Here is a 10,068-nt window from a genome sequence, read left to right as displayed (position 1 = left end):
CTTCGTCGCGCAGAATCCGTCGCGCAAAGATCGTGAAGAAAGACTTTGCGCGACCAAGTTTTTCATTGGTCGCGCAAAGTGACTCTGCGCGACGAAAAAATATTGGTCGCGCAAAGTAACTTTGTGCGACGAAAAGATATTGGTCCCGCAAAACTTTGCGCGACGAAACATATTGGTTGCGCAAAGGTTTGCGCGACGAAAAATATTCGTCGCGCAAAGTTTTGAGCGACAAAAAATATTGGTCGTGCAAAGTCTCAAAAAAAATTTAAAAAATAAAAAATTCCCGCGTTCCATTTTTTGTACCCGCCCACATTTTTAGAGTTTTGCTCGACGAACATTAACGTCGCGCAAATATTTGCGCGACGAAATATTTTTTTGTGTTTTAAATTTTTTTAATTAAAATAAACTAATTTTTACTTTTTATTATTATTTCTTTAATATTAATTTATTCAAAATTTTTACTTTTAAATATAATTTAATTGTATGATTTTTTTTAAATCACTTTAATTTAAATTGATATTAATTTAATTATAGTAATTTTTTCAAATTTTTACTTTTTAAATTTAATTTAATTGTAAGATTTTTCTTAATTACTTTAATTTAAATTGACATATTCAAAATAAATTTACATATGAAAAATAGTGATCAAATTATCCAATAAATATTTATATATATATAATATTCAAAATGTACACATGAATTAACAAAGTACAATAATAAAATCCTAATACAAGCATATTGTGGTGGTAGTGGTGGATAATATGTTTTGATAGCTTCCTAATCCTCAACTTTAGCCATCAAATTCTCGATGATTACCTACAAAAAAACAAATATGGTCAAATAACAACAACAACAAAAAAAAGAATGCATAATCTCCCCTAAAATTGTTATACCACAAATCCAACTCAAACTCCAATCTCTCCCCTTTACTCAACCCCAAACCCCACACAAACTCAAAACTAACTCCAAAAACACATATTAATGAAAAAAATTTAAAATTTGGAGAGAATATACCTTTTGGCAAGATTGAGAGTGAGTGAGAATGAGAGGGAGAAGTGAGATAATTAGATAAGATAGTGATAGAGAGATGAGAGAGTGAGAGATAGTGAAAAGATAGATGAGAGAGTGAGTGGGAGTGAGAGATAGTGAAGAGAGATGAGAGATTAAGTGAGAGGAGTGAGTGTGAGAGAAAGGGTGGGATTTGGGGAGAGGGAAAGAGAGAGGAGAGGTGAGAGTAGAGAAAGAAATTGAGAAAATGGTGGAGGAGTTATTTCGGTTTTTAAAAACCGTATCACTTTGCGCGACGAAAATACGGTTGGTCTCGCAACGTTTTGCTCGACGAATATAGAAATATTGGTCGCGCAAAGTCTAAAAATTATTTTTTGAAAAAAAAAATTCCCGCATCCCATTTTTGGTACCCGCCAAAATTTTTAAATTGTTGCGCGACGAAAAATACAAATTGGTCGCGCAAAGTCTAAAACAATTATATAAAAAAATTCCCGCGTCCCATTTTTGGTACCCGCCCAAATTTTTGCGCGACGAAAAATATATATTGGTCTCGCAAAGTTTTGCGCGACGAATATAGTAATATTGGTCGCGCAAAGTCTAAAAAAATTATTTTTTTAAAAAAAAATTCCCGCATCACATTTTTGGTACCAGCCAAAATTTTTAAATTTTTGTGCGACGAAAAATACATATTGGTCGCGCAAAGTCTAAAACAATTATATAAAAAAATTCCCGCATCCCATTTTTGGTACCCGCCCAAAGTTTTGCGCGACGAAACATATTGGTCTCACAAAGTTTTGCGCGACGAATATAGGAATATTGGTCGCGCAAAGTCTAAAAAAAATTATTTTTTTTTAAAAAAATTCCCGCATCCCTTTTTTGGTACCCGCCAAAATCTTTAAATTTTTGCCCGAGGAAAAATACATATTGGTAGCGCAAAGTCTAAAACAATTATATAAAAAAATTCCCGTGTCCCATTTTTGGTACCAGCCCAAATTTTTGCGCGACAAAAAATATTGGTCGCGCAAAGTCTAAAGTTTTTTTTTTAATTTTAAAAACCCGCGTCCCATTTTTGGTACTCGCCCAAATTTTTTGAGTTTTGCACAATGAACTGTTGGTCGCGCAAACTTTTGAGAGACGAAAAATTGGTTCGTAGCACAATATTTATAAAAATAATTGTTATGAATAATAAAAAATAAAATATTTTATTTTATGATTTAAAATATAATTAAGGTGAAAGCTACTTAATAAATGTATATACTATTCAATTTCTTAAGTGTTATATGTACAAAATAAATAAATTTAAAGCTACTTAATAAATAAATATATATATACACACACACACACACTTCAACGATCTAACCATAAGACTTGTTTGTATATACTTCAAGATCGTATACCCCCAAAATCACAAAAAACAAACATTCAGAGATCTAGTAACGGGACAAAACTTTTCGATAGTTATAAATGAAAAATCACGATTTAACGGTTATTTTAACTCCGATTTTGATGATTTTTTTTTACAGCTACACTCCTTGACCCTATATGAATACAATGACTGAATTTTATCTTCAATTTAAAACATTTGCACTAGTGGATACCACAAAATCTTATGTTATATTTAAAGAAAGTATAAATAAACTCTTAATTGTTAGTGAATATATTGTTTTGATGGCATATGCATTCTACAAAACTAGTTTCAACGATCCAACCGTCAAACTTGTTTTTTATACTTCGAGATCATATATGCCAAAAATCGGAAAAAATAAACATTCATAGATCAAGTAACGGGACAAAACTTTTCGACGGTTATAAATGAAAAATCATGATTTAATGGTTATTTTAACTCCGATTTTGATGATTTTTTACAGCTACACTCCTTGACCCTATTTGAATACAATGACTGAATTTGATCTTCAATTTAAAATATTTACACTAGTGGATACCACAAAATCTTATGTTATATTTAACGAAAATATAAATAAACTCTTAATTGTTAGTGAATATATTGTTTTGATGGCATACACATTCTACGGAACTAGTTTCAGCGATCCAACCGTCAAACTTGTTTGTTTATACTTCGAGATCATATACGCCAAAAATCGGAAAAAATAAACATTCATTGATCAAGTAACGGGACAAAACTTTTCGATGGTTATAAATGAAAAATCAAGATTTAATGGTTATTTTAACTCCGATTTTGATGATTTTTTACAGCTACACTCCTTGACCCTATATGAAAACAATGACTGAATTTGATCTTCAATTTAAAATATTTACACTAGTGGATACCACAAAATCTTATGTTATATTTAACAAAAGTATAAATAAACTCTTAATTGTTAGTGAATATATTGTTTTGATGGCATATGCATTCAAAAAACTAGTTTCAACGATCCAACCATCAAACTTGTTTGTTTATACTTCGAGATCATATAGCCAGAAATCGGAAAAAATAAACATTCAGAGATCAAGTAAGGGGATAAAACTTTTCGACGGTTATAATGAAAAATCAAGATTTAACGGTTATTTTAACTCCGATTTTGATGATTTTTACTGCTACACTCCTTGACCCGATATGAATACAATGAAATAATTCGATCGTCAATTTAAAATATATATTTTCTAACAAAAACCCAATCCGAACAACAAGAATATATTTTTCTAATAAAAATCGGATCCGATCTAAAATAATAAATTTAAAGTTACTTAATAAATATATATACCGTTTAATTTCTTAAGTGTTATGCATACAAAATAAAAAACAAAAATAAATTGGTTTAGGTGACAAAATGTTTGGATTACGTCATGGAAAAAATTTTTAAAAATATTTTTTTATTTTATTTATTTTTATAAGGACTTTGCGCGACGAAGTTTACTTTTCGTCGCGCAAAGTCACTTTGAGCGACGAATTATTTTTCGTCGCCTCGCGCAAAATTGGTTGCGCAAGACTTTGAGCGACGATGTATTGTCGTCGCGCGAAGTGACTTTGGGCGACGAATTATTTTTCGTCGCGCAAAATTTGGTCGCGCAAGACTTTGAGCGACGATCTATTGTCGTCGCGCGAAAGTTTGTCACGCGAAGTGACTTTGGGCGACGAATTATTTTTCGTCGCGCAAAATTTGGTCGCGCAAGGGGTTTTTTTTACTAGTGATTTGCCAAACTGGACGGAAGTTTGGTCACCCTCGATGATGGACTATGGCATAACGCGCCTTAGATGTTGTTCTATGGAGTTTGACCTATACTCATGATGCCGCCGGGTACAAGGCCAAGACGAATGAGGAGATATAGGGCTATCAATCACACTGTCTAAATGCGGTATGCCAACGTTGTCTGTTTGTGATATCATTCATTTTTTAGTTGTTTAATGCCTATTCTCTTGTTGCTTTGTAGATGGTTGGACTCCGTAACACCCAAATAGTGAAGTTTGAGGCAATGAGCAAAGAGATATGCAAAAAATATGTGTCCCTCCAGCTCAGAGGAAAGCATGTCAATGAATGTGAAGCCAAGCTTGAAGCGTAGAATGAGGAGCTGTGCAGCCTGAGAAATGATCGAGACACCTTATTATCCGAAGTTGATCATCTCAAGAAGAAACTGAAAGATGCTTCATGCGACAGGGAGACCTCGAGTTTCAGGCAAACAACAAACAGATTAAGGTTGAGGCGGTGAGGCAGTTTAGACACGGTTGGTTTCAAGGCCAGTGACTCCCTGAGCATCGGTTTGTGGCAGGTCTAGATGATTATAATAACGAGTTAGGATTTAAGCATGCCGATTATGAACTATTTGAGGGCATGAAACTGATGACGCCCTCTGACAAATTATCGCCCCATCGCCATCTACTTCAACAGCTTTTCCTCGGTCAGCGGCTTTCTATCCTAACGCTATGTCATCCGTTGCCAGCACAGGACCAATCCTTGGATTTATGAGTTCTACTTATGCGGGACCTACTTCGAAGGCTGCTCTCGATCCCTTGGTGATATCTTTGGATTTATGGGTTTCACGTCATCCTACTTAGGACTTTTTATCTTTGTTTATACTTGTTTTGTTTTGGCTTTATCTTTGCCCTTTAATTCATGTACTTAATTAATTAGCTCATGCACTTTGTATCTCGGGTATATTCCCCGAACTTGGATTTTTGAGTTACGCCCCAAAATTTCGAATTTGCTTCACCGGACTTTATAAGATATTCTTCCCGTTTGAATTTATCCAAAGGATTTATTTTTCAAACCCGACCATGGGATAACACCTTCCCACCAAACTCAAGGTCCTTCCCACGCGAATTACCACTTTCAAATTCAAAACTAACATGGCGGTTTTTCAAACCCGGCCAATGGATAACACCTTCTCAACAAACTCAATGTCACGACCCAATTCTAGAATAAGGAATATTCCCAAATCAGCGTGTAAGTCATACCATAGTCATAAAAATAAAATCTTACAACCATGCTATGATGAGAAATAGAGCCACAAACAATACAAATTTACTTAATAACACAGAATTGAAGTTGCAATAGCTCATAGTTAACTATACATTAAAATCTTTATCAAATGGTTGACTACTTACAAATATAAATTACCCAAATCAACAACAAAAGCCTAGTAGGTTGGTTGAAACCTGCTTCCTCAAACTTCGCCTTGAATCCTATAGAATCTATTAGGGTATGAGTATTCTAATGCCCAGTAGAGTACCGTCAAACCCTTCAAGGTCAGCTATCACAATTAATCAAAGTGTCACGCATCAAACAACATAAGATACATAAATTATGCAACCAGACCAGATAAATAAATTTGCATATGAGGTGATGTCATGAACTCAGGCCCTTCTAATCCCACTAAATCATACTTTAGGGCACCAAGCCTACATGTCTCATACCATGTATTTTACCATTATGGCTCTGACCTAAAATATAAACTAGCACCCATCAATCCCTTACCCCATTTTTCTTTTTGTTTACGAATTTTTCAACTTTAACTTTTTTATTAGAGGCCCTGCTCCCATCCCCTCAATATATTCCACAATTTTTTTTTTTTCACATAGACCTAAGGCCTTTTCCCATTCCTTAGATATACCTCAACCCAAACACAAATCCAAAACACAACCGCATTTATGATGCATATGTAATTCAGCCCAAACATCTCTGCGGAATAATAATACAGATAATAACAATAATATTTCAAGTTTAATCACATGAATAATAATATTTACCCAACATCAAATAATTTCCATGGAGAAACATCAATAATAATATTCACATAACATCAAATAGTATTTCATCTAACATTAAATAATATTCACCAAGTAAAGCAACAATAACATTCATATTTATAGTACCATATATGAGCACCAAGATTAAAAGTGACATAGCCCAATCATCGGGAAATCAGGAGACTCTACCTCGTGTCCAGCTAGCTTAACCATCCGCGAGTTCATTCTCGAAAGTACACAGAGTAGAACACCTAATTAAGATAATTTACTGATTAAAATTCAATGGAAAAAAGGAAACACGTTTGAGTGTCCAACTGGCGCACGTAGACCTAAAGTCCCATAATACACTTGACAAGTTGTTCGACTCGATCGTTACTCCCTTAACCTCACATCCAAGCAAGCATAGAACCAAGCGTTAAGGAAAAACCAATCTATTCTCCTCCTATAATAATTCTACTCTTCATGATGTTTAAAATCGGGTGGTTCGGCTCTAGACTCAAAAAGAAAATTTAAAACAAAAACTTCAATTTTGCTAAACATTTAGGTTGGAACACGTTAAATTTGAAATTCACTAAATATTGAGTTCAAATCAAAATAATGTAAAAAAAAAAATTTGATCACAACTAGACATACAAAAATTAAAAATGTCAAAATTTGATGGAAATTAGGGTTAAGGTAGCATGTCAAAATAGAAACCAAAACAGACCAGGTTGCATAATGTTCATTTTTTTCAGGTTTGTACACTTTATTTTGAAAATTCACCAAAATTTCAATTTACAACCAAACTAGATAAAACTTTTCAAATTTGAAGAAATTACGAGAAAGTAAAACATATCAAAATTTGATGAAAATCCAAGTTCAGGGAGTTTTCAAACCCATATTCAAAACAGGGCATGCGGCAAAATCAGAACAATTCCAGCAGCATAGTCTCTACTTTGAAATTTCATTAATAAATAAAAAAAATTGAATTCAAATGGCACAAAACCAACTTTGAAATAACCCTTGAGATATCCATTTTGATGTTACAAAATCCCAAAATGAAATTGGAACAAAATCACATCGAAATAATCTAGAACTTCACAAGAACACACTTTGAAAGAGATATATGTCATTAAGGCATTCTAATCAACACTTGATTTACAACTAATACTCAAAGAGACAGTATGAAGATGAGCTTCATACCTTCAACGAATCATTTACTTGAGATGATAGTGGCTAATTTGATCAATGGAATGACAAGTAACAAGCCACTTGAGAGAAAGTACACATCTATAACAAGAAATTCAATATAATCAATGAACAAGTTTTGTTCTTACCAATTTTTCGATAGTTATAGTGGTTGTGTTTTGCTAAGCTTTGGATATGTTATAAATAAGATAATTTGGAGTAACTATCATGAAGAAATCATAGTGTTTTGAGCTTTCGAAATGAGTGTTCTAGAATGAAACCAAGGGAAGGAACTAGGGTCGAAGACTATAAACAAGTTCCACTCTAAACATTCCCAAGGTGGCTATAGAAGTCCGATCAACCTAAACTTTTGATATGTTGACTGAATTTCGAACAACTTTGATGAAGGAACCAAAGTCATTTTAGTACAGGAAATCATAGAAAAATATTAAAACCGAGCATACTACTGTGAAATTAGGGAATCACTACTACAAAAAGTGAAAAAGACGACCAGAAAACAACGACGGTCTAAGTGAAAACCGTCGTGGTTTTTAAAAAGACGACGGTTGTAAAAACACCGTCGTGTAATACCACCTTAGACAACTAAAAATGGAGATTCAAATGGCTGTTCAAAAACAACGACGTACCTAATTAAACAACCGACGTCTATTTGAATCAGATTTCCGCAGAGTAAAATCAAAGCCAACAAAGAACGGCAGAAGTTATGAATCGACCGACGTAGAAAGTAAAGATGACGATTTCAATAAAAGCCGCCGATTTTACTCATAAAATAACACGACGAGGTTTTCGTATAAGACGCCGTATAATTACAAACAAATCCACGGCTTTAAAATACAAAATATTGCCGTATTAAATTAATTTACAACGACGGAAAATATAAATATATCGACGCCATTCTCGTATAGTTCTACGACGTTATCTTTAAATCGTACTATAAAATTTAACGTCATATTTATTCATTTTATACGTCGTACATTTAATTTAAACCGTCGTCTTAATAAGAATTTTTGTTAACAATTTTTTTTCTTTGATTTTCTTATCCTACGTCGGTAGATCTACTTAATGACAAGAATTGAAATAACCACGACGGTTTATATAGAAAACCGCCGACATAACCAGAGTTTTCTGAGATCCCAAGGGTTACGAAATCTTACCAGATGGAACTCTGTTCCACATCATAATCTTAACAGATGACACAGATTTGCAATCAAAGAGACAATTTTTTTGGAAGTTGATGATGTGTGTGCTTTTGTGTATCTACAAATATTATACCTAACGTCGTTGCAAATTTGCAATCAGAGAGACAATTTTCAACGACGGTTATATTATACCTAACGACGCTTAAAAAACAAATCAACGTCGCTCAACAAATATATTACGTCGTCTTAGTCTTACTTAAGACGACGAAAAACGACGACAGTAATACAAAAACAGTCGTTGTTTTTATATTCTTATTTTTTTTAAATCTGTCATCCAAAAAAGAAAATTTACATATTCCAGAACATTAATTTCCTTCATTTTAAATTTCTTTGATTTTCAGATTTCTTCATTCCAGCACATCTGATCTTCATATTTCCCTGAGAAGCGAACTTTCCTTCGACAGCGAGGGGAGGCCAGGCTTGCATCTCTTTTGATGGAAAGCAAGGAGTATTCGAAGCACTAAGTGTCCTATCAGGCTTGATCAAGGAAGTGAGAAGGCTAGTTGACAAGCTTCTTCTTGTGGACATAGATTTGATGCAAGTAAGCTCAATTTCTCTTTGAGAAAGACATCCAAATTATTGTCTTTGAGATGTGAGAGACAGTGTCTCTGAGAGAGGAAGAACTTGGAACCCTAAATGTAAACCTAAAATGAATGAAAGCGACAAATTTATAGAATAAATTTTTAAAACCAACGGCGGTCCTTACAAAAAAACCGCCGTTTAAATTGTAAAATCAACGCCGGTAAGACCGACGTATATTACAGAAATCCACGTCGGTACATTAATAAAAACGACGTGTTAAATAATCTACCATGACGCGAGTTATTACTTATGTACTTTAATTTTTGAGTTTACTACGACGGTACCTACAACACTACGGTCGTATTTATTTACCACGTCCGAAGTTAAATTTACCGTCGTATTTTTTAATTTATACGTCGAAGTTATATGTAACCGCCGTATTATTTTTTTGAAATGGTTTTATATGTAAGCAACTTTTCGTCTACCTGACTTACACATGCACTGTTTCCAAACCCGATTAAAAATTTCAATCTCCCCGAGAAAACTTTTCGTCTTTTTTCCTTGTCAGAGCACTGTCAGAGTATTTCATCGTCTTCCTCTCGTCTTCTTCGTCGTCTCTGAACTTAAAGATCGATCGTCTTCCTCTTGCTTTCATTGCACGCAAAAGGTAAGCTTTCATTTTCACTATTTTGGTTACTGTTTTGCATGCTCATACGTTTTTTGTTTGAAAAATCTTTTACCTTTTTTCTGGCCAAAATCATTTTACTTCTTTCCAAGTTTGATAAAATATACAGACAAAGAGGGAAAGTTTCCAACTTTGAAGACAACTACCCCAACTAAATAAGACGACGGTAGCTTCTTATTTACGTGGTTAAATATGTAGACCACGACGGTTCGTCAATCGTTCTAGCGTCGTCTGAAAATTGACAAAGTTGTTTTTAAAATTAT

The sequence above is a fragment of the Prunus dulcis genome, chromosome 4 (genome assembly GCF_902201215.1).
Source record: "Prunus dulcis chromosome 4, ALMONDv2, whole genome shotgun sequence".
Lineage (NCBI taxonomy): Eukaryota > Viridiplantae > Streptophyta > Magnoliopsida > Rosales > Rosaceae > Prunus > Prunus dulcis.
The sequence above is the reverse complement of the archived record's forward strand: the minus strand, read 5'-3'. Positions refer to the sequence as shown.